Genomic DNA, 23,764 nt, shown 5'->3' on the forward strand with positions numbered 1-23,764 from the left:
TTTAGGATGGGGTACGGGAGTTCCAGAGTATTTTGAGGGTAGTAAGTCACTCTGTGTGGAGGTAGAGGGCTTCTTCTTTCAGTCCTGGGTTCTGAGCAGATTGCTTCACTTCCTGGCAGGCACCAGTCATGGGGGATTTGGCCTGGGCCCAAGTGTGCAGGCAGCCAAAGCAGTCAGGGCAAGTCCCCCTCCTCCAAGAGGCTGTTGGGCCAAGCCCCCGACTCTCCTGCCCAGCCAGGAAGGGCCACAGACATGAGTACTCTCCCCACTGACTATGATTCACCATGTTCAGGCCCAGGCGTGATCCTGCTGCTGGGAATTCCATGTTTGAATTAAAAGTCTCCCTGGGTACCCCTACCCTAGCCCACCCCAGCTGTGCGCCAGGGTATTGGAGTAGTCAAACAGGGTTTTCTGGGGATGCTGCAGATTTGCAGAGCCAGACACAGGGAGAGCAAAAGATCAGGAGAGAGATGGAAAGAGAGAGACAGTCAAACACTGAGAGGGGATGATGTAGATAGAGAGATGGGAGAAAGGCCACAGCAGAGAAGGAGACAGAGACGTGGATTGGGAACATGACAAAGCCATATAATAAAGTGGCTTTAACATCTACCAGGCTTTTGCTAAGCACTTGACTGGATTATCTCATTTAACTTAATCTTTTTAGCAGTCCTAGGAAATAGGCACTATTATGATCCCATTTTACTACTGAGGTGATTGAGGCCCATTTTACTTCTGAAGTAATCGAGACATTAAGTCACATTCCTGAAGTAACAAATCAAGAGTAGGTATTCAAACCCCTCAATCTGGCTGAAGAGCCAAGGACAGACATAGCATAGAGACACAGGAGGGGACAGATTCCCACACCAGCGCTCTTGGGGAATCTAGAAATCCTGGAATTTTCAGGCAGCTGTGCAAGGGGAGGGCCTTCCCATCAGACTGACAAAAGTACGACTTCCAGTCCTTTCTGTCAGAGACAAGAACTGGGGAGGGAGAGAGAGGGAGAAAGGGAAAGAAATACCAAAGCAGGGAGAGAGTTGGGAAGGGAACCCAAGCTTGGAGACCTCTCTCTCCTACCACTCTAGTGTCAGCCTGTCTTGCCACTGCTGCGGATCTGCCAGCCAATAACTTCCTCTGGTGGAACCAGGTTTTAAGACCTTCCTTTCCCATGTATTTATTAAGCACCTGTTAGTTGACAGGCACTTCTTCTCCATATCTACCTCCCTCTTCTACCTCAGTGATCTTGCTGAAACTCAAATGTGCTTGTGTTCCTTACCTACACAATGTTCCCCTTTTACTATTGAGAAATCATTCCCATTGTCTAACTTCAACCCCCTAAATAGGTTCTACAAAAAGGGTTTCAAGACTAGAATTTGGGACTCTTCAAAACAAGGAGGTTAGCCCAGCATACACTGAGGTTGTCTGACAAAGAAGAACTCCCCAGGGCTGCCTTTGGGTGCCTTCTGGTTGGAGGCCCCTTCTAGTTGGTTTGGGGAGGAGGGTCAGCAGCCCAGCTGGTGGGGGCTTGGGAGAGCCAAGCTGTCAACAACAGGGAGGATCGGGGCAGGAAGAAAACCAGGAGCTATCCTGGGGGAGCCAGGGAGTTGGCGTTATGGTTTCTAATGTCTTAGCCCTGGTTTCAATTACTCCCAGTGTCCCTAGGGTTCCCTGACCACTACATGCTCCTGAGCTTGAGGAAGGCTCAGAAGCCTCCTGGGAAGAAGCTCATGGATATAAGTCTAAGGGCCTTAGGGAGCTTTTTCATTCTCTTCTGTCCTTGTGCCTGCCTGAGAGAGGCTCCCAAACCACACAGACTCCTGGGAACAGCAGGGAGACTGGGGAAGGAATTGTCTATGCTGTGCTCATAGATCCCTATGGAGGGGTCTGTGGTATCCAGCTTCATAGCCCCAGCTTGATTTCACTGGCCCCACCCCACCACTGGCTGATAAAGCCCTGGGCTCTTTCTTAACCTCACCAGGTGATTTTCAGTCTCATGAAACCCTGACTTCTGTCTCCTTCTACCTCTAGAAACTAGACGTCATATCTTCCCTGTCTTCTGGGAGTCCCTCGTCTCCGCCTCTTTTAATCGTGTTTCCCAGGGTTTCAACCTTAATTCTTCCCTTCTCTCCCTCTCTTATCACATTCCTTCCCTGCTCTCTGATGTCTCTCTCATCATCCTGCAGTTCCAACATAACGGTCAGTCTGAGACTTTGAGGAAAATATCCAAGCCTCTGCTGGGCACGGAGGCACCGAGAACTGTTGAACAGAGACTACACACCTCAAGCCAGCTAGCCCTCGCTAATTTGAGAACCTCTCTGCCCTCCCCATTCTTTCCTCTGCTTCGCTATCATTCCCCGGACCCTTCAGCTGGACATGTCAAGGCTCTCCTCGCTCCCAGCTCTATGAATGGCACCATCATCTCCCAGTCACTCATGCCAAAAACCTGGGAGTTGTCTGTGCTTTTGTACACAATGTTCCCTCTGGGCCTGGCACACAGTAGGCGCTAATAAATGTCTGTTGAACTGAATTAAATTCAATTTTCTCTCTTGGACTCTCCTCTGCCTCTGTCTCTTTCCCTGGGACTTGGTGTCTCTGGCATTCAGTCTCCACATTTCTGAATTTTCTGTCTGCCCAGTTACCACATTTGAGTTTCTGGTGGGGGAAGTTGGGCCTCTTTTCTTCCCTCACTCCTACCCCAGGGAATCACTGGCTGGTCAGGACTGGAGCCATGGGAAGTGAAGAAAAAGAACCTTTCTTGGGGGCAGATGGCCTTGGTCTTTCTTGGAAATCCCGGCCCTGTGACCAGGGAGGCAGTTCTATAGCAGCAGGGATCAGGTCTATAGCAACAGAGATCAGGTACTAGAAGGGGACAATCCTTTGAGGACAGATGCCTCCACTATGAAGAATGGGGGGAGGGGGCGCGGATCTGAGTGTGCTGGGGTAGAAAGGCAAAAAGGAACTATGTGCTTCTGAGCAGGGAATTAGTTTCATGCAGTGTGTGTGTGTGTGTGTGTGTGTGTGTGTGTGTGTGTGTTTTATTGGGATTGAACCCAGGAGTGCTCTACCATTGAGCTACATTCCTAGCCCTATTCATTCGTTCATTCATTTATTTTAAATTTTGAGATGGAGCCTTATTAAATTGCCCAGGCTGGCTTCAAACTTGCAATCCTCCTGCTTCAGCCTTCTGAGTAGCTGGGATTGCAGTCAAGTGCCACCACATCCAGCTTCATGTGAATTTTTTGCAAAATGAAAAATTGCACAGATTTTTTCAAATCTGTAGTGTCACTATTCTTGCTTTCAAATACACAAAGTCCTCTTCTGCTGCTGAGTTTCCCTGTCCTTCTTGTCCCTCTCCCCCATGTTCCATCTGGATTCTCTGTTCCCTCTTTGCTCACCTGCTTTTTTTTTTTTCCAAACTTAACCCAGACTCCAGGGAGGGTCCTTAGGGGAGTAAACACAGGTCTAAGTATAGAGGGGAGTCTGTTTTCTGTGTATACATGGTGTGGGGGTTCCTCCAGAGTTCAAGGGAACAGATGAAGAAGATGAATTAGAGTGTCCTCTTCTCCCTCAAGGCCCTGTCTTGAAGGAGACAGCGCCATGGCTTTGTCCCAGGTCAGGCAGGAAGTCTGACCCTCCTACCCAATGCCTCAGTGATCTTGCTGAAACTCAAATGTGCTTGTGTTCCTTACCTACATTATGCCCTTCCAAGTCTCCATGGCCTTGAGATCAAAAGTATTTTAGGATGTGATCTCTGAGCCACTTAGGCTGCCTCATCCTGCTTTCCAGGTCTCTGTTTAATTCCTCACTCCTTACTAAATCCTTTCCTATCCTTAAAGGCTGCAACCCATTCACATAGGCTCTCTTCCCTGTGCCTTAGAGCTTGGGTTTACTTCTCACAAGCCAAGGTAATCCTACTTCCTTGCTTGCATCATTCACTCATTCAACATTTATTTAAATCTATTTCAATTGTTAGGAGAACTTGTTTTATGCCAGACTCAGCACTGGGTGGCTGAAGATGGAAGCCACAGAGCTGCTCTCATGGGGTTCCCAGGCATCACACAACTAACTAGGTCATTAGATGTTACACTAACCACTATAACACAAAATGTATGGCACTGAGAGAAGACAAAGAGTCTTAGTTTAAGCTTCTCTTAGGTGACAGGCTGTCACCTCTTGGCTGAGGGGGTTTGGGAATCAGAAATTGGGATTTTGCATGAACAAACTGTATAATTTTCTAATTTTTTTTTTTTTTTTTTTTTTTTTTTTTAGTATCCATTCTCCCTGACTAGAATATAAGCCCTGTGAGGTCAGGGAATTTAAAAAAAAATGTTTTAAGACAAAAAAATAAACATCAAAGTGCTTAAACCTTGTGGATTCAGGTTGAATTGCATCTGGAATTTTAGTTTAGTTTGTAGGGCTTTAAATAAATAAAATCATTCAGCATGTCTTTGTGTGGTTTTTTTTTTCCCTTGCTCAACACTCTGTCTATGAGACTCATCCATATTGTCAAATGTAGCTATACTTGGTGGTTTGTTTGTTTTTTCCATTGCTGTGACTATATCACTATTTGGATTGTTTTCAGTTTGGAGCTATTACGGATAAAGCTACTATGAACATTTTTGGTGAATCTATTTGGTCATATCTTTTGGGTACATATCTGGGAATGGAATTGCTGGGTCCTTGGATATACACATGTTCAGCTTATTAAATCCTGCTAAACAGTCTTCCAAAGTGGTGGTACCAACTTACACATACATGAGCAGTGTATGGAATCTAGTTGCTCTACATGCTGGAGAGAGCAGGGATTTTTGTGTGGCTCACTGCTGTACTTAGATTGATGCTTATACTTAAATCAATAGTAGGTACTCAATACATATTTATTGGCTGACTTATGCATAAGAGGAGCCATTAGCATTCCTGAGATACTACTCTGGCTCTAGCACTAACTTGCTGAGTGATTCTGGGCAGGTGACTCCCCTTCTTTGGGATGCTTCCCTGTCTGAGCATAAGAGGACCAACACCAAGGGTTTTGCTTTCCAGTGCCAGCTGGGTGCTATGAAAACTAGACACCTGTTCATTCATTTACTCTGCTTATATTGCTTGAGAATGGCCCCTACTACATGCCACAGTGGTGAGAATGTGATCTGTGACATGCCACTAACAGCCTCTTTTAGGTCAGCCAAGGCCAGGGGTCATTGCCCATCTTGTCCCCAACTCATCTTCCTGGAACTCTTCCTTCCTCTGTCCAGCCCTGACCCTAGGGGGTGGGGGTCTGGACTAAGCCTGTGGATGGAAAATATGATTAATAATCAAAAAAACATCCAAGAGGAAGAGACCAGGAAAACAACTTGGGGAAGGCTCCTCGCCCAGGGGAGGGGGGCCATGTCCTGGGCCTCGGGACAGCTCCAGCACCCTCCCGCCGCCCTTTCTGGGAAGCTGCCACAAAAGTGGGTAATTTTAGCCAAAAATGGAAGAAAAAAGCCATCCTAATTATTTATTTAAAAGATGACCCCCAATATAAATTATGCTTCCCCTAGAGGCTTCTCCCCTTCTCTGATACCCTCCTCCTAGTGTTCCCCCTGCTTGATCAGTTGTGGGGAGGGGTGTTGCTGGAGACATTGGACTGGGGGCAGAGGAAGAATTTCAACATGAAATGTTTTGTTAATTAACAGAGAACATAGGGGGAAATTCCCTTTCTGCTTAGGTCTGGGCAGCCCAAGTGGATACTCAAAAGTTATTGTGAAAAATGGAGTTTAGGCTCCAGAGTGAGGTGGGCTATATTGGAGGAAAGTAAAAAGAGACCTTCTCTCTCCTCCTCTCAGACTTCTGACTTCCAGAAGTTTCCTGAGCCTTAAACCTTCCTTCTTCTAGGGATTTGGTTCCCCAATGCCTTAGGTTACCTTCAAAATTTCTTTCTAGCAAAATAGGAAGAACTGGGATTAGACTTGAGTTAGAACTTCCCACTGATACCAAAGAGAGGAAAGGGAGGACTTGGACCTATCTGAATACTTTAGAATTCTGATAGAATATCCTGGAATCAGTAAGCAGGTAGGCAGGGAGACTGGAGCAGTAGTGAAAACCTCTTTATAAGAGTGGATTTAGAGAGCTCTGGAGAGGAGGGACGAGGAGATAGCTCCAGAGAATTGGGGGCAATTTCAGGTTGAATAATTAGCTTCCCCCATTGTGATTTCAGCCCTCCCCCATCTCCTACCTTTAGGGAATCTTTGCCCTTTTCTGATGCCAGAGGTTGGAAGGGTCAAGGCACACAGAGGCAGTCATCCAGGCAATAGGATTCCAGGAGGAAGACTGAAGAATGTGGGGGTTGCGAGCGGGTCCCAGGTGTTATCCTAGGATGGTGCTGGGAGCTGTTTCAGGGTAGGAGTGGGTGCATCGTCCCTGGGGGGCTGGGCTGGACCCTAAGTGGAGGGGCTCTGGGCCCCCCTTCCTGAGTCGGCCCTGGGCTGTGTCGGATCGGGTTTCTCGGCGCCTGGAGCCTCCGCGAGGCCGAGCTGTTCCCGGGACCCGGCCAAGCCGCCCCGGGCGCTGGCACTGCGTGAGGAAGCAGGGGGGGTAAGGGGGAGCGAGGGGGGGCTGTAAGGGCGTTTACGTAACTGCCTCCCGGAGCCCGTCCCGACCCGCCAAACCCCAGTATGATTGAGATCGTGTGTGACTGCGTGTGTGTTTGTGTGACACACACACTCTGTGTGTGCCTGTGCTTGTGTGTGTATTGTGTGTAAGTGTGAATCCAGGACTCAGTCCCACTCTTTTGGGACCTCTTGTTCCTAACCCAACAAGGGACTCTGTGCCATAGTGAGGTTTGAATATATATATTTTATTCTTTGAGACTGGGTACGTGAATAGTATGTTTGGCACTTGTAGACCTGTGTGTGAGATTGTAACTTTGGGTAACCAGGGATGTGTCCCACAGTGGAACTTTCTGATTGTATAGTAGGTGAGAAACATGTTCCATTTCCTGGGGGAATACTGCAAAGGCAATCGTAGATGTAGGTTATAGGCATTCCTTCTTTGGAGATAGATAAGTAGAAACGGTGAAGAGTCTTTGCTGTCCAAAGGCTTAGGATGGCCCAATTGACTGCTAGGAGTGGGAGGTGGTCCAAGTTTAAGTCACCTGCCAAGGTGGAGAAGTCATGGCCATACAGCCCCCTTTCGTGATTGGTATAAAATTCTAGCAACCCAAACTCATGTACTTCCCCCAATTTCCCAGGGCCTTACAATCTTCACAAATCTGGTATCTCCATTGCTTGTAGAGCACAGGGGTTCCAGCCTAGGGGAGAGAACTTCCTGACACTCCCTAACGGGAGAGGTGAATGTTGAAGCCTGGGGAAGTAGTGAATGTGCAGAAGGGGATTGGAGAGAGGTGTCAGGAAAGTGATGTTTGGCTTAAGGATAAGAGGATAGAGAAAGGGGCTGCCGCAAACCTTGCGCCCGCCAGGGATACCAGCTTGAAGAAAGCTGGAGAGGAAACGCCGCGGGATCCTGTAGGGCTTTGAAGCCTGGCCTACGAAGCCTAGCTTTGCTCCCAAGGTGGTAGGGAGGATTCAGCACCGAATCTCAGAGGTCAGTGTGCAGATAAGACATCTGAGGGTGGTAGGAACGCAAACCTGCGAGTAGTCTGTTCCCCCAGCTCAGGTTTGAAGTAAAATCAGGTTCTGAGCCGTGACAGCAGCAAGGAGAGGGCGCAGCACCCTGGAAGTTCTGTAGGGTGAGTACACGGAGGCCTCAGCGCCTAGCGAAAGCCACAGCCTGAGGGAAACATACATCCAGCACTTCCCGCCAGGTGTCGCTGCGGCCCAGGCGAAGTAAGCTTGGCCGTTGGGTCCCGCGCCAGATGCTGATGACCGACAGACCCCAGGACACCGTCGGACGTGAGCTTGTCCTCATTCGGCATCCTCCCACACAACGATACGTCGGGTTTCTGTACTCTGGTCGTCCGGTGGGAACCGTGCCCTGCACTGGGGACTGCGGCACGGACGATGGCAGCCTCCGCGTCCCTAGATGGCAAGGGAACGTTGGCCCAGGGCGGAATTCCTGACTGCTCCCAACCAGCAGAAAGAAGCAGCATCTGGAAGTCAAGTCAGTCCACCATGACCCGCAGATCTCGACGACGCCGGTCCGTCCTTCCCGTACCCGGTATAGATACCCAGACCCATCAGCCTCTAACCTCGCCAAGGCTAAGCTTCAGCGCAAGGCGAGGGGCAATTCCTTACTGTCCGCGCTCCTTACCTGCGCCCACCATCTTAAAAAGGTTCACTGCTTGGGGTTTTGAAGGGTAGTGGGCCCAGAAAAGCCAATTAGAGAACATCTACTGTGGGTGAGTTTGCGTTGGACCTCAGCTAGACGCAGTTATTTCTCTGTGTGCCCTTAATCCCTAGATAGCCCTTTCTGAGCTTCAGCCCTGATTGACCCCTGACGGTTGTACCAAGGGGATTCTGCGGTCATGGAAGTGAAAGTGAAAAGCCCTGGCAGTGGCGGGAAGGTTTTCCTCTGCAATGGGAGTCCCTGAGGCATTTGTTGGGAAAGGGCCCGGGCGTTGTAGGCAGCCTGCTGGGGAAGGGTGTGAGGAAACAGCGAGAAATTTCCCTCCCTTCACCCTCAGCCACGGAGCAGTTCCCTGAAGGGGCAAGGCTGGGGATTATGGGTCAAAGGCCAGGTGAAATATCCGAGGGGTGGAAGCGGGTGGGCCTCTTGTTCTCTTTTTGGCATCCCACTCTCTACTGCTCTCTTGCATGGCCTCAGAAGTTGATCAGGTTGTCTATCCTTAATCTCCCATGTTGCAGCCAGACAGGAGGCCCGGGGGCGAGTGAAGTGAGCTCACTGGCCCCTCAGAGGCCCATGCTGCAAAAGGAAGGATCAAAGGGTGAGCCTCCAGCGCCAAGCTAGTGGAGAGTTGCCCCACGTGCTGGAATTGCCCCACCAGGCATTAAGGGCGCAGCATCCCTATTCCCTTCATCCTATGCAGGCTTCTTCCCAGGCCAGGTGTCCCTGAGGATAGAGAAAGAAGAAGGTAGTGGTGGTGGTGTCATCAGAGACATGGAAAGAAAGGAGGACCTGGGCTCCCAGTTTGGTTCATCCCGTGTTAGGGAAACGCAAAGCCCGCTTTCCCTGGAGCCAGGGTTTTGTCTGTATGTGACTAGGAGTGGGGTCGTTGCTGGTGGCAGTAGGAATAAGGGAGGAGGGGAGCCGGATGGTTTCTTTTACTCAAAGTGGGGGCTGGGGGCTCGGTCTTGCGCTCCTCTCACGATGATTCTGGAGGGAGGACCCCAGAGTTGGCCCCGGGTTTGTCAAGGTGTCAGTGTGAGACACTCAGGGCCTGAACATAGGAGAGTGTGCGCAGAAGAGACCTGGCCAAGACTGAGTGAGAGAGTGAGTGTGAATGAGCGGTCCCTGGGGGTGGGTGCGCGCCCAGTCGCCCTGGGGGAGCTGGCGGAGTGGGTGTGCGTGTATGTGTGCGCGCGCGTTTGTGAGACCCGCGGCCCGGGCTGCGCGTGAAGCACAGGGGCCACAGCCGTCTGGAGGGCGCGCCCGAGAAAGGGCGAGAGGGTGCCACGCGTGCCAGGGCGGCGAGCGTGCCAGCGGGGGAGAAGGCGCGTGCCTGCACGGGGCTAATGGGAGTGGGGGCTCACAGGCCTGAGCAGAGTAAGCATGCCCCGCGAACGGGCCGCGCGTGCCAAGCACGGGAGCGTGCTAAAGCGGGGACGCGCGGGGGCCGTGGCGGGGAGGGGGTCGTGGCGCGCGGCCGCGAAGGCGCGGGGAGACAAGGCGAGAGGGGGAGGGGAGCGAGGGCGCGCGCGGCCGAGCGGGCGCCCGCGGTCACATGGGCGAAGGAAGGAGGGAGGGAGCGCGCGAGGGAGGGAGGAGGATGGGGGGGTTAAAGCCGCGGAGCGCTGAGGAGCCGGTGCAGAGCGGGCGGCGGCGGCGGCAGCGGAGGCGGCGGCTCCAGCCGGCGCGGCGCGGGGTTCGGCGGTGGGATCCGGCAGCGGTGCTAGCTTCGCGCTCCTTGCCTTGCTCCCTGCCGGGGGCGGTCGAAGGGCGCGGCGCGGAGCTCCGGTGGCCCTAGGGCGCGGTGAGTACCCCGCGGCGGTCAGCGCGAAGCTGAACCCTCGAACCCTCAGGCGGGAAGACCAGCGGACCAGTGGCCCGGGTGCGCGCGGGAAGAGTGAGGGGACACGCGTGGGCCCGCTGCAGGGGGAGGCAGGAAAGTTCACGAGAAACTTTGCCCGCAAACTCGAGGGCGGGGGCGCAGGAGAAGCGGCCCCCAAGTCCGGGCGCGCCAGGGGTTGGGCGTGGTGGTCTTGAGGCTGGACAATCGACTGGAGCGAGATGGTCAGGGCGTTTTTTCCTAAGTGTCCCTGTTCTTCCTACCCTCAGTCTCACGCTCTGGGTCTGGGAAAATTCCAGGGTTTGGGGGTGGGGGCAGCAGTGGCCCCCGCACACCCAAAGGCGGCTACTTTCTCGGGCAAAACCCTGGACTTCAAAGCGCCTGAGTGTGTGAACGGACGGGCTGCGCGTCTGCCAGTGCTTGTGTGTCCCTGTGAATACGCGTGTGCGTGTGTGTATGTGTGTGTGTGTGTGTGAAAGAGAGGGGGGCATAGAGAGAGGGACTGCCTGTGGTTTTCTCCTGAGTCCGCCTGGATGTATCTACATGCTGTGAGACTACCCCAGTGTGTCTCTTTGTAAGTCCTCTGGTTTGTGTGAGTCCGCCAGTGATGTGTCCCCAAGTGCCTCTTTGTGAGTCCGCCGGTGTGCCTCCTCCTGTGCGGCTCTATGTGAGCCTACCCGGGTGTCCCTATGTTGCTCAGAGTAGCATATCTCCCCGTGCGTGGGGGGCTGGGCCGCGGGGAGGTCACCAGACGGACAGCTCTCCTTCTCAGCTCCTCTCCTCTGCTCTCCTCTCGGCTTCGCTCCTCTCCGGAGCCTCTGCTCCAGCGTCTAGCTCCTTCAGCTTGTTCGCTCGCACTCTGGACCCCTCCCCCCTCCAGTAGCTTCAGGCGGGCAGGACTATTTCACGCCTTGTTGAAAATTCAGGATTTTCTTTCTCTTTCGTCTAGTCTCTCTCTTTGAGAATTGTCTGTATGGCTGGCAGCTTGTCTGCAACACTGGGTGTGTGTCTGCATGCGGCTGTAGGAGTGTGTCTGTAACACTAGTTGTTTTGCCTTTGATACAGGATATATTTGTATCTGTGTTACTGGGGGTGTTTGTGTGGCTAATCACTAAGGTGGTGGGAGTCTGAAATACTGGGTATGTTTGTGCATCCTTAATTGCTGTACATTCAGGGGTTCCGAAACACTGGGTGTGATGGCATGCTGTTGCATGCGTCGGGATGGGGCTTGAACAATTAAATATTCCTAGGGATGTAGGGCTGGCCAGGACTTGGGTGGAGGGCACTGTACCTCTCAAACTATGCCTCTGCCTCCAGTCTCATGACCCTTCACAAATCTGGTCTGTTCCTGGGGCTCTGGGCAGGATTGGTGAGATGGAGCTAAAGATTCATTCTCTGATACTGATACTCCAAGTGGGACCCTGAGCCTACACAAACACTAGAAGTTTCAAGTTCACACTTGAAACCCTCTGGCTCTGGAATTCACACTCAGATTCACACTGGGAAATAAACTCATTCTGGGTCTTGGGTTTTACATTCACACTCATGTGGCCTCACATTCAGAATTACACCAGGACATTGAGACTCACACTCAGATTCACACTTATATTCTGGGGCTCATATCCAGATACATACTTTAGTCCTAGGGTTTACACTCCTTGGTCCTCTGTTCTCATGCTTGGACTCACAGTGGGACTGTATGCTCACACTTACCCAGACATTTCTATTCTTTAGCTCATAGATTTACATTGAAACTTAGAGCTAATGCTTAGAAACTTCTGGGGTTCTAGGGCTCACACTCAGACTCACACTAAAACTTGGAAGCTTCTTTAAATTCACACTTAAATGCTGGAACTCAGAGTCACACTGAGACTAAGGCTCACACTCAGACTCACATAGGGAACCTAGGGCTCACATTTGAATTCAAGGACTTATATAGGACACTGCATTTCCTAGTCAGAGTCACAGTTTCATCTTGGCATTCACCCTCATATCTCCATGCTAGGGTTCAGATTGAGACTCTGTAGGGACCCTATACCTAACTTAGGTTCATATTAGGACCTTTGGATTCACACTTAGATTCACATGGGAAGGCTGGGGGTCAGACTCTTATGGGTAACCTGTAGCTCACACTTAGACTCATACCAGGATCTGGGTGACTCCCTCAGACTCATGTGAGATCCTGTGACTCACATTCAAGTTCCCATTAGGATCCTGGAGCTCACGCTAGAACTCTTAATGTGTACACTCAAGATTCTCACTTCCATCCTGGAATCACTTAAGCTTATACTGGGCTCCTGATGTTCACAGTCAGTCTCACATTGGCATGGAGGAGCTCACGCTCAGTCTCAAAAAGGAAGTGTAGTACTCATTTGGACTCATACGGGACACTTAGCTCATACTTGAAAGGCTCTTAAGACTAAGGGCTCAGACTTACACTGACTTGTTTGGGAATCCTGGGACTCAAAGTTAGTACATTTCAATCCTGAAATTCACATTCTGACTCACTGGAGCTTATAGTCGGACATACCTAGAACTTGGGTTCACACTCAAACTCATACTTCCATTTGGGAGTTCACATTCAGACTGACATTAAACCCTGGCACTTACACTAAACTCCACTTCTGCCCAGGAGCTCACATTCAGACCCACACTAAGATTGTGGTGTTCACAATCCCACTGGAGCTTAGGACTCAATAAAGCGTGCCCATGCTTTCTTTCCGTTTGTGGTGGTATTGGGACAATTGAGGTGAACAAAAGTCTGCTCCAAGACCAGTCTCCTCCAAAGATGGGGAGGAGATGGGATGTACATTTGATTACCTCCCTCACTTGGGTTGTGGGCCAATGGAGGGGGTAATAATGGGAAACAGATCCAGTTGAACCTCCCTGCCTTGCCTTCTACAAGGAGACTAGGTTCTTGGCAGAAACTCTAAGTGGTTTGGTGGTTCAGAGGTAACATGAACCCTTAGAGCCCTCCACGTGCCATGCACATACCCCTTCTGTGGTAGAAAGAGCTAGGTGTGGGGAAATCAGATTCATGTCCTCTCAAGACATCTTCCCCATCCCATCCCGGTCATCCATGGGATGGGAGGGGTGTGAAGATTGACCGGGTGAGTTTGCCTCTGGCTCCAGGGACTGTTCCAGGGTGCTGAATTTGTGATTCTAAAAGAACTGGTAGCCCCAAAACCTGTGATGAGAAGAAAGCTGGAGGAGGAGACTGGAATGGAATGCACCTTTTCTTTCTTCTCTTCTCTGCACAGGCTGGAGAGGAGTAGAGGCCATATTATGCTATGTCTCACAGTGTTTCTTGGAATGTCTGTTGAGTTGTTATGCTGGCTCCAGGACTTGCCCCATAGATCCCTACTCTACTCCTCAGAAAAGCAGTAACCCTGGGGAGTAGGGGCTAGGCTGCAACAAGCCCTGGAACTTCACCTATCTTAGAGATATAACCCTGGACTCCACTTGCCCTCCAGCTATGGAGACCAATAGGTGGGGCTGACCGAGGCAGACTATCCTCTCATGGGGCTCACACTATAGAGTGCTGGCCTGCAGCCCCCACCCCCACCCCAGGCTGAAATGGCTGAGCTTTAGCTGCTCCATGTCCCTGAAGGGGACACATGCTCTCCAGTCCCCCTATGGGGGTGGGGGGCTTGGAGGCAAGGCGTCCTGCTCTCTGCCCCCCCATGGTGAGTTGAAGTGTAAATGAATCGGAAACATATGGAGTGGATTTTCTTTGAAATGCAGATGGGTTGGGGGGGACCATGTGTGCCTGGTTGGGGGGGGGGTCCCAGAGAGTAAGAAGGCTGAGAAGGGAGAGCTGACCCCTCCTCCAAGCCCACCATGGGGGTGGGGAGTGGGGAGAACTCAGCTGTGTAAACTCCTGTGGCCCTGGGTGACCACACCCACAAGGGCTCCAGCTTCCTGTGGGGAGGGGCTGGGGAGGCAAGTGGTCCCTGTGGGTAGAGAGCCTACAGTCATCATTCCCCTTTACCTCTGCAGAGGGCAAAGAAGCCCCCAAAGCAGAGCTGTGCTGGATTGGGGGGTCACCAAACCCAGGAGCTCAGGGGCCAAGGGGTGGAAAGAGGAGTTAGAATAGATGTGGGGAAGGACAGACCTTGCTCCCAGAAGCCAGGGTTAGTGCTACAGTAGGACAACCTGAAGGTAGATCATGGTGGTGACTTCTGGTCCGTGTAAGGGCCTGACTGGAGTTTAGGAATAAATTGAAGAGTCCTCAGTACTGCAAGAGGACAGATTTCTGCAGACCCACAGCAGTCAGTGTGCCCCACCATACTCTACCTATTCTTTCCCAGCCCAACACTCCACAGTGTAGTATAGTAGTTACCTGTGAGTTTGGTGGGACCCAGGTACTGGGTCTGCCTTGTTCACCACTGTACCCTGCACCTGAAACAGACCTGGTATGCAGTAGCAGGGCAGATTTAAGTGAGCAATGTCCATCTTTTTTTCTTCCATCAGACCCTGTTCTCCTTGTGGCCAGGACTGTCACTGGCTGCCTGCACAGTGCTTGGCAGGGAGTAGGTTCTCCATAAAGGTGGAGAAATGAACACAAATTGAGACCCAGAGGGTCTGGGGTTTGTGACTTGAGACCCAAGACACCCTATTGTACACCCCTTTGGGGCTCAAAGGAACCTTGATTGGTTTGCAGGCTAGACTATAGGAAGAACTTCCCTTCACTTAGGGAAGGAATACAAAGGCTTGATAAGGGAAAGTGGGCAAGGCAATAACCCTGATTCTGTGGCAGAAGTTGGAGGTCATTCTGCCCTCTCCCCAGCTTCACAGGATGGTGGGAAAATCTTTATTCTCCTGTGGTTGTGAGTGTGACTCTCATTCTCCTTAGGTCTGGGTTTCTTGGAGTGTAGCCGAGGGAATGGATTGCATCTCTGGACCTCCAGGGCCGAGTCCTGAGGCTGTGTAGCTGCAGCGGGCAGCATGGATTTTCCACATTGGTTATTAATGTTTGAGAACACAGGGTTCATATCCTGAAAATACTTGGTCCTGCCGGAGCAGAAGAGTTGCTGGCGTGGGCCAGTATAGTAGTGGCTGCGTCTTGGTGGGACAGAGGCAGAGAAGGCTCACAGCACTCACTCAGAGCCAGAGGCTGAGAATGTGAGGATGGGGAAGCCGAGACAAGCACAGGTGGGAGATGCACAGGAGACAGAGCCTTTGTTTTATACAGAGCAAAGATTTATAAGATCAGCAGTGTCAGTGAGTGAAATTATGGCAACATTCAGGGTTATTCATTGTTTTATATGGCAGAGAATTTCCTTCTTAGAGAGTCTAGAGATATAGCCAATACCAGACATAAAAATCAAGTAGTCAGTAAGAACCCTTTCAAGTCTAGCCTCAGGATGTTCTAAATAAGTGTGTGGCAAAGAAAACAAACTCTATCCGAAGTGCCCTTTCCTAAGCCACTACCCCATGCCTATCTCCTCAGAGCCGTTCCTGCGAGCCTAAGTTCCAATGAAGGTCTTCAGACCCCTTTTGTATATCTCTACCTCACTTTTGACTCCCAGGCCTTTGTATAGTCCGTTGCCCCAGGAGAAGGGACTACACAGTGGTCCCTAAAAGGCAAGAGGAGCCCAGAGTCTGGGAGCTGATGCCATGTGACCTTGGCTCATGAGCTGACCTTTCTGGGCCCCTCAGTGAAATCTCAACGTGGGGTGGGGTTTGGGGGCTGGGCCCTGGCCCAGGCCTGGAAAGAGGGTGGTTTTGGAACACATCCAGGCCCCTGACGTCAATGACTCTCCAAATAATGGAATCAATATTGGGGGGGGGGCAAGCGTGAACCAGGTCCCAGCGATTAGAAACAGATCAGCACAAACCCGCAGCTGATTCTGATAGAGCTGCCTTGGAGCTCTAGGGTGGGAGGCCTGGAAGGAGGTGAACCTGGGAGGGGGGCTCAGGAATGGGGAGGCGGAGCCACTGGGTGTCCAGAGCTGGAGGGTACATAAGTGGGCGGAGATAGTAGCTATCTGGGGTTGGAGGGATGGGGTGAGGGTCCCTTCCGGTGCCCAGCTCAGAGGATTCCAAGGCTAGTTGGTTTGTGGATGGAGACTTCCTTCAGCCAGTGAATGATAAGGAATTCATCTCCCTGCATTTCAGACCCAGCCCCCTAGGCCATATTAGAGGTCACAGGTTATGTACAGGTAGTGAGAGAGGGTTCTTAATGAGACCTACCTGAGATAACTTTTTGCTTTGAGCCAAAGGGCATTAATCTAAGATGGAGAGATGGGTATTCCCCCAGATTGGTCTCTTCTGTAGGCTCAGGTTCTCTCAGCCTACTAGAAAGCAGCAGGTGAGGATGGAGTGGGCCATGGGGTCTGCAGGGGGCTGGCCTGGCAGCAGCTGACAAAAAACAGGAAGAAGGGCTAGGGGAGCGGCTGTAATTATGGGGCATTTATTATTAATCAGATGAAATTGCTGGAAGCAGCTGGTGTAATGTGGGTAGTGATAAGACTCTGCATGCTTCTCCCAACATGCACACACATACCTGCCACACACAGCTGGAGCTTTGCTTGCTTTTACAGTTTTTTTTCTTGTGAAGGTCAGATGGGTCTATAGGTGTTTCTCTGCGGATCAGTGGACTGTGTTCTCATTGCAGCCTGTACCCTCTTCTATTCTGTTGTTTCCAACTGTCTGTCATTGTTTGGCTTTGTCTCTGTCTTCCTTTCTGCATCCCTCATGTTAAGCCTGTGTCTTGTGTGTTTTGTGTCTATCATCAGCCAGCCTGTCTCTAACACCTTGTTTGAGTTTCTGGTTCTCTCTCCCTGGTCAGTGGAGTCTGCATCTGTGTGCTGGATTAGATGACATGGAGTCCCTTTCTCGTGGTTATGTGTTTAGGCACCTAATCATACCTTTGACAGATACATCTGGGACCTTTTGGACTCTGAGGATTGTCAGAAGGTAAGGAGTCTGTTGAGTGGCTGGAATCCATAGAAAAACATCAGTGACTTTCAAGATACCCGAGTTCATCATCAGCTCCCTTACAACTACCGTAGTGTGACTTCAGGCTAGCTGCTTTTGTTCTCTGAATGTGTTTTCTCATCTGAAAAACGGAAACGGGCTTACCTCCAAAGTTTGTTTTAATGATTCAGTACAAAACTGTAAGTTAGGTCTTATCATAATGCCTGGCTAATCAAGGACCTGCTCAGTTGGATGTAGCTCAGTTGGTAGAGCACTTGCCCAAATGTGAGGCCCTGGGTTCAGTCCCTAGTACTGCCAAAAATAAATAACAAAATTTGTACCCCGTTTTGTTGTTATTGTGTGCGGGGTATGACGGACTGAACCCAGGGGTGTTCTAACAATGAGCTGTATCCCCATCCCTTTTTATTTTGAGACAGAGTCTTACTGAGTGGTCCAGGCTGACCTGGAACTTGTGATCCTCCTGCCTCAGTCACCTGAGTAACTGGCATTACAAGTGTGTGCCACCATGCCTAGCTTTTACCTGTTGTTATTATTATTAGGGAAGGCACTGTGCAAGTGGGTGAGAGAGCTCCATAGGCAAATTGGTATAACAGAAAGGCTTTGGAGTTAGATCTGGACTAAAATCTAGGCTATAGAACTGATCAACTCTGTGGTCTTGGGCAATTACTTAACCTCTCTGTTTTCTTAGCCGTCAAATGGGAAGAATAATAGAACTTACCTTGTGGAGAAGTCATGAGGACTTAAATGAGATGATGTATATAAAGTGCCTAATATAGTTCCTGGCACATAACAGATGTTCAATAAACGAGTGGTGATAAAGAAGAGGTTGTTATGACAGTGGGTGTTGATGCTATACCGGTGACCTTTGTCTGTGTGAGTGCATGTGAGAATGTGTGTGATGTGGAGACTGTGTCTGCAAACTGTGTGGGGATTCTGGATTTTCTGGGGATGTGTATCTGCGAGTAGCGTCAGGCCACTGTCTTCTGACCTCCCTTGGTTCCTGTGGTTCAGAACTGAATTCAGCAAGTGGTGCTGATGTGAATCCATACTACCCTGACTTTTCCTCTTTCAGACATTTGTTTGCTGCTCGCCTTGGTCTCCCCTTCTCACAGTGTGGTTGTGAGTATGGAATGAGCTCTTGAGTTGAACTAAGACCTGTGACTCCTCTGTGACCTCTGATTTGTGCCCTTTGCCCTTCTAGAATCCAGACTTGTCACATCATCCCACCCCCTTGGTTTTGGAAGTCCTGGGAAGAGTGGTCTAGAGGAAGAAAAGGACATTGATGTGCTTGGAGTGTGGCTGGTGGTGAAGAGGTAGGTGCCGGGGGCCCAGTCAGGGCAGATCCATCTCAGGGCATCACCAGGTGCATTGAGGGTGTAGGTCTAGAGGACAGGGGTGAAGGACCTGAGACCCTTTCCTTCTGTTCCCCTATCCTTCTGCCTCCTGAAATTTGGGAATCATCCTGTCTTGGGGCTTTTCTTGCCCCCATGATAGGCCCAGAGAAGGGAAGAGATTTATCCATAGTCACACAGGCAAGAGCAAAACCAGGTCAGGAAATTGAGTTGTACACTGAGAGGGGTTGAATCCCAGATGTGGGAATATGTTTCTGTTTCAGTGTCTTCAGTTTCCCTCTCTGCCCCAAAACATCTCTCTGGCTTGATTAGGGAGCAGCTGGGCTTGGAGGAGATAGAATGGCAGGTCGGAAGGTCCAGAATCTTTTGGGGCCAGCTGTGGGGCTGAGTCTGACTCTCCCTGCCTCTCATTCAGTTTAGGCAAGGCCCCTGGATTGGCAGCCCCGGGGTGGGGGCATCCAAGGAATTGAGGCAGTGGAGCGGAACGGAAGGGCCTATTGTCCAAAACCCGCCAGAGGCCCACAAAGGCCGGCTGGGCTTTTCATCTCAGCTCCCAAACAGACTGGCCATTTTCCCGGCCTGGGGGTGGGGGGCTGTAACCCTTCAGAACTAAGAGTGGGGTGTTATTGAGAGTGGAGTGGGGTACCCCAGGCTGACACATGGCCTTAAAAGGAACTAGATGGAACCAGGGCCCATGAGAAGAGGAAAGAGGAGATTCCTCTACAGGGGCATAGAGTTAATCTTTCCACCCAGTGACTCAAGGACATGGGGTGAATTATGGACTAGGAAATGGATTTACAGAATGATAGATAATATTTTCGGGGGGCACACCTGGTAGGAGTTTGATGGCTTATTAGGAAAGTGGGCTACTGAGCCTTGAGTCATGTGATCTTCCCCTAAACTGGGACTACCTTAAGGAGACAGGAAAAGAAGAGAGGGCTAGTGCTCAGGGGAGAGAATATGCTCTCTGCAGCAAGAGGGACTGAGGCCAGACAGCAGGAAGGACTTCCTGCCAGTGAACAGTAGCTCAGATGCCCTGACCCTGTCCCTGGGGATCTTAGAGGATCGAGGAGAGCAGGGGAGCTGGAGACACCCCAGGGGCTCAGGCTGAGGCAGCTTCTGTGGGGGCCGAGGAAGAGGCCCGGGAGGGAGGACTTGGCAGTTCTAGCCACCCTCCTCCAGCAGCACCTCCAGCATCACTTTAAAAACAGCTTTTTAATTTAACAAAGTGGATGAAAAACTGTTTTTGGAAATAAAAGATATCTGCTGTCTCCCAGGCTAGCACTTAGCCCTTGCAGAGAGAGCTTCTCTCTGGATTTCTTCCTGCTGCTGGTGCCTCCTTTCTTCTCTCCTTCTCTCTTTCTGTGTTTGTTTCTGCTGTACAGCCCTCCACCTTCCCTTTGGCCTCCCATCATCTCTTTCTCCATCTCAGCCTCCATAAGAGTCTCACCCTTAGTCTCTCTTCTCAGTTCTGTGCATCTCCTCCGTCTCTCCTCTCCCAGTCTCTCTCTTGTACGGCATCTCTCTCTCCCCTGGTCGTCTCTGTCTCCCAGCCTGTCTCAATCTCTGTCTCTCTCCACCCCCTCCTTCTCCCCCCCAACCCCAGCTCTAAATGGGTCTATTTAAAACGCCCGATGCTGCCAAGTCAGAAAAGCGTCTCCTGATAAAGCGCATTAGGCGGAGGGAGGGAGGGAGGAGGGAGGAGGGAGGAGGGAGTGGCGGGCGGATGGATTGATCCAAGCCCGTAACCCCATTAATCAGGCAGTGTGGATCCCCCTCCCTCCCCCAGCTTCAGCCCCTTCTGAGCTAAAAGCCCCTTAAATATTTATCACCCCTCCCCCATGGGGGCAAGGGGAGGGGTATGCGGCCCATAGTGTGAGCATCCCCAGCTGCCTGTGCCCCCCACCCTGTATATGTGCACGTGTGTGTGCATGCACATGTGTGAGTGTATGTATACACGTAGGGGTGTGTATGCTGACAGGCCCAGGGCCCAGCTGCTGACTCGCCCCCAACCATTCCTTGGGCAGCTCCTGCAGACCTTAGGAATCTGGCCCTGCTCCTATCTCTCCTGAATGGGGGCTTGAGCTTAAACAAGCAAGAATAGGGAGATCCTGGGTTAATTGGAGGGGGGGGGTGGTCTTCATCTCTTCCCAGGTACAGAAAATACTGGAGGACTTGGTGGAATGTGCACTATCATTCTCACAGGGCAAGAGGGTGAGCTGGGGTTCCATTCCCAGATTCCACTAAACTCCCAGTGCAGGAAGTAACTTGTATGGGGCCCCATCTTCTTAAAGTGCACAAAGGTATCTTGAAAGGCTGGCTGAAGTTCCCCCTTTCTCCTCAGAGGGCAGAAATATGACCTGCGGGTGCGTTGGGAGCTTTCCATACCCTAAAAAAATATGGGAAGGTGACCTGGGCCCAGGGCAGGGTGTCTCCATCACTCCCAAGAAGATAGGAAAGAGGTCGAGGGCCAGGACTGGCTTCTGCATCTGCTGCTTGCTGATACCCCAGGCAGCAGAGGTCAGCCCTGAGACGGGCAGACTGGGTTGGCCGGAGACACATCGTCCTGGGCGGGGGCAAGGAAGGCCCGGCCAAACCTGGGTGTGAGGAGGAGCCCGGGCGGGAGCCGAGGGTCCCTTCCCCTCCCCTCCCCCAGCATCAAGTGCCACATCTCCTCCTGACTCAGACAATTAGATTCAAAGGATGACCTCACTGCATGCCGTCCCTCACTCGCTCCCTCCGCTAGCTCGCTCGCTCGCTCGCTCGCGGCGCGCTCCTTCTTCCCCTCCTCCCGGCCCGCTCGCTCGCGGCTCGCCCGCTTAGCTCCCGGCCTGGCCGGTCGGCCCCTCGCCTGCCTGCCGGCCCGCCGGGGCTCTCCCGGGGCGGGGGGCCTGCTGTTGCCTCCCGGGCTGGCCGGGGCTGCCGGGGCCCCAGCCCTGAGCCCCGGGGACCCGATGCCCGCGGGCGGCCGAGCGGACCCACGGAGCGCCGGAGGCATCGACGGGCGCCTGCGCGGGGACCCAGGTCAGTGGCCGCACGGCCGCAGGGCCGGAGGACTTGTCACCCCCGCCGCCGCTGCCGAGACGCCCCCGCCCGCGCCAGCCCGCCAGCCCGCCTCGGCGCTTCCCGCTCCTTTCTCGGCCCCCGCCCCCCGCGGCTGCTCGGCGCGCTCCCCCTGCCAAGCTGTCTCTCTTCTCTTCTCTTTCTCTCCCCCCAGCCCCCCTGCCTCTGCAGCCGGTGGGAGGGACTGGGACTTCCTGAGGTCCCAGGGATGGGGCCGGGGCCCATTGGCTGCAGTTGGACCAGGCCTCTGAGAGGGGAGGGGGCTCTGGCTGTGTCCAGCAGCCTGGGGGAGGGGACCATTGCCTGGGTGGGAGGGGGACTACTGAGAGAGAGGCCCAGGGTGTGGGGGTGACATCTAGACAGGGGATGAGCTCCTGATATCTTTCTTTTCTTACATCCTGTGGGCCTCTTGCCTAGTTTCATTTGATCCCCAAAGCCTGGCTTCATTTGTCTACACCTCCTAGCTAACTTTAGTCCCTACTGCCTGGTTTCATTTGGACCCCACAGTCTGTCTTCTTTTGGGCCCTGTTACCTGGTTTCCTTACACCCTGCTGCCTGGTTTCTTTTGTCCCTGCTGCTTGCTTTCCACAAATCCCTATCACCTGGCTTTATGGGATTTCCCGTGCCTGATTTCCTTAGGTCCTGTTGCTGTGCCTGGCTTCCATGGAGCCCAATCAGGCTCCTTTTAGGATGGGGGCGTGAGGGCCCCTGCTACACCTGGAGTGGCAAGTGGTAAGGATGTCAACAACGCTGCCAATTGTTCCAGAGTTGGGGACTGGCCAACCAAGCCTGGATTCCATTCTGCCTGGACAGCGACTCAGCATTGGCTCCTGTGGTGGGGGTTTGGGCTACAGGATCCAAGGAGGCTTTGGGACTCATGTCCTCAGTGATTAGTTAGGAAAGAGCCCAATCTGCCTACTTCTGGGCATCTCTCCCCATCTCTCTTTGGGCCTAAGAGTGATGACAGGGTTTTGGTGGAGCCAGGAGTCGTTGAGTTCAGGACCTCATCTCCTACTCCTTCTCTGCCCCTTCTGCATTGAGGGCTGACATCTGGGTACCCTAGGGACAGTACAGGCACAGAGAGGTAACAGAGAAGCCTGGGATCACACAGCAGATAAGAGAGACTGAGAGCTGCTGCTGTTCTCATCTTGAAGAAGGGAAAGGTGGGGGAGGCAGCAAGGGCCTGGGGAGTGGGCTGATTCTGGGGTTTTCTGGCTCCTGCCTCTACCAGTGCTACCATCTCTCTCACACAGGGGTTTCCTTACCCCTCCAGTCTGGCCTGGATCTCCCTTCTTTCCCTAATGCTGTTGAAAGCAGGGTTAGGGGTGGAAGGAGCTGCCAGGGGAATAATTATCTATTTCTTTGCCTTTTAAGGACCAACAAAGTTTTCCCTTTCTTTTCCATTCCTGCCTTAGGCTACCCTGGACTTTATTTCTCTCCTTAAGCACAGCTAAGCAACCTGAGGTCCCAGTATGGTGTGACTGTTGAGTGTGGATCTGTGTTATTTACCATTGTGGGTGTGGGCTGCGAGGCTGAGGGTGACTGGGGGACTCTGAGTTTCTGGAGGTGCACAGTGGAGCCTATGTGGAAGGTCGACTATTCTGAGTGTGTGATGGTATCCATATGTGAGACCATGACTGTTTTGTGTGAGGGAGTCTGTGCGTGTATGTGTGACTGACTGTATGTGCGTGTGTATGCACACCAGCGTGCGTGAGGCTATGGCAGTGGGTGTCCATGTGGGAGGCCGTGATGTGTGGCCATTATGGTAGACTCTGAATGCCAGTGTCTGTGAGAGGCTTCCTGGGTGTGTCTGTAAAGCTCTGGCTGTGTGTTTGTGGAAGTGTGTGAGTGTGTGTGTGTGTGTGGGGGGGGACTCTGGGACACTCTGCCCCAGAGTGGCAGTAAAAGCCCAAGTGTGCGCTCTTGGGGTAAAGTAAGCATTGGGTTCTGTGTGACCCTGAATTGCTGATGTGTGTGTGTGTGAGCATGTGTGTGCGCATACTCATGCCTGTGTTTACCCATCAGGAACAGATTGCTCTGGCTTCCCCACTGTGAAGGAGGGGAGAAAGGGGGAGGAAGGATGGCTTGCTCTTGCCCAGCAGACCAGAAGGTTTCTCAGAAGGAGCATGCACAGTACACATGCATGTTAGGGGGGCAGAAAGAACAGATCACTGTTCCATAAAAAGACAGTCCAATCTTCTGTCTCCCCCAACCCCCACTCAACTCCTGCTCTGTCAGAAAGACCATCTTCAGTTTTTAGTGTTACAAACCCATGCTTCGCTTGCATTGC

The 23,764-nt window shown here is 52.1% G+C and overlaps 1 protein-coding gene across 7 annotated transcripts in view; it reads left to right on the forward strand.

The window, feature by feature from the left end:
• Positions 1 to 6,352: 6,352 nt before the first annotated feature.
• The window catches only part of Cntfr (ciliary neurotrophic factor receptor), a 41,562-nt gene continuing 24,150 nt past the window's right edge, over positions 6,353 to 23,764 (forward strand). For 2 of the 7 annotated variants that reach the window (XM_076845870.2, XM_076845877.2), the window contains exons 1-2: positions 9,916 to 10,081; positions 18,261 to 18,372. The gene's annotated coding sequence lies outside the window, so the exon portion shown is untranslated. Of the gene's footprint in view, positions 6,373 to 8,051; positions 8,149 to 8,648; positions 8,669 to 9,469; positions 9,655 to 9,915; positions 10,082 to 18,260; positions 18,373 to 23,764 lie in introns of those variants that run through there. The other 5 variants (XM_076845875.2, XM_076845873.2, XM_076845874.2 and 2 more) reach the window with 5 other exon arrangements.

Source organism: Callospermophilus lateralis, chromosome 2 (genome assembly GCF_048772815.1).
Source record: "Callospermophilus lateralis isolate mCalLat2 chromosome 2, mCalLat2.hap1, whole genome shotgun sequence".
Taxonomy (NCBI): Eukaryota; Metazoa; Chordata; class Mammalia; order Rodentia; family Sciuridae; genus Callospermophilus; species Callospermophilus lateralis.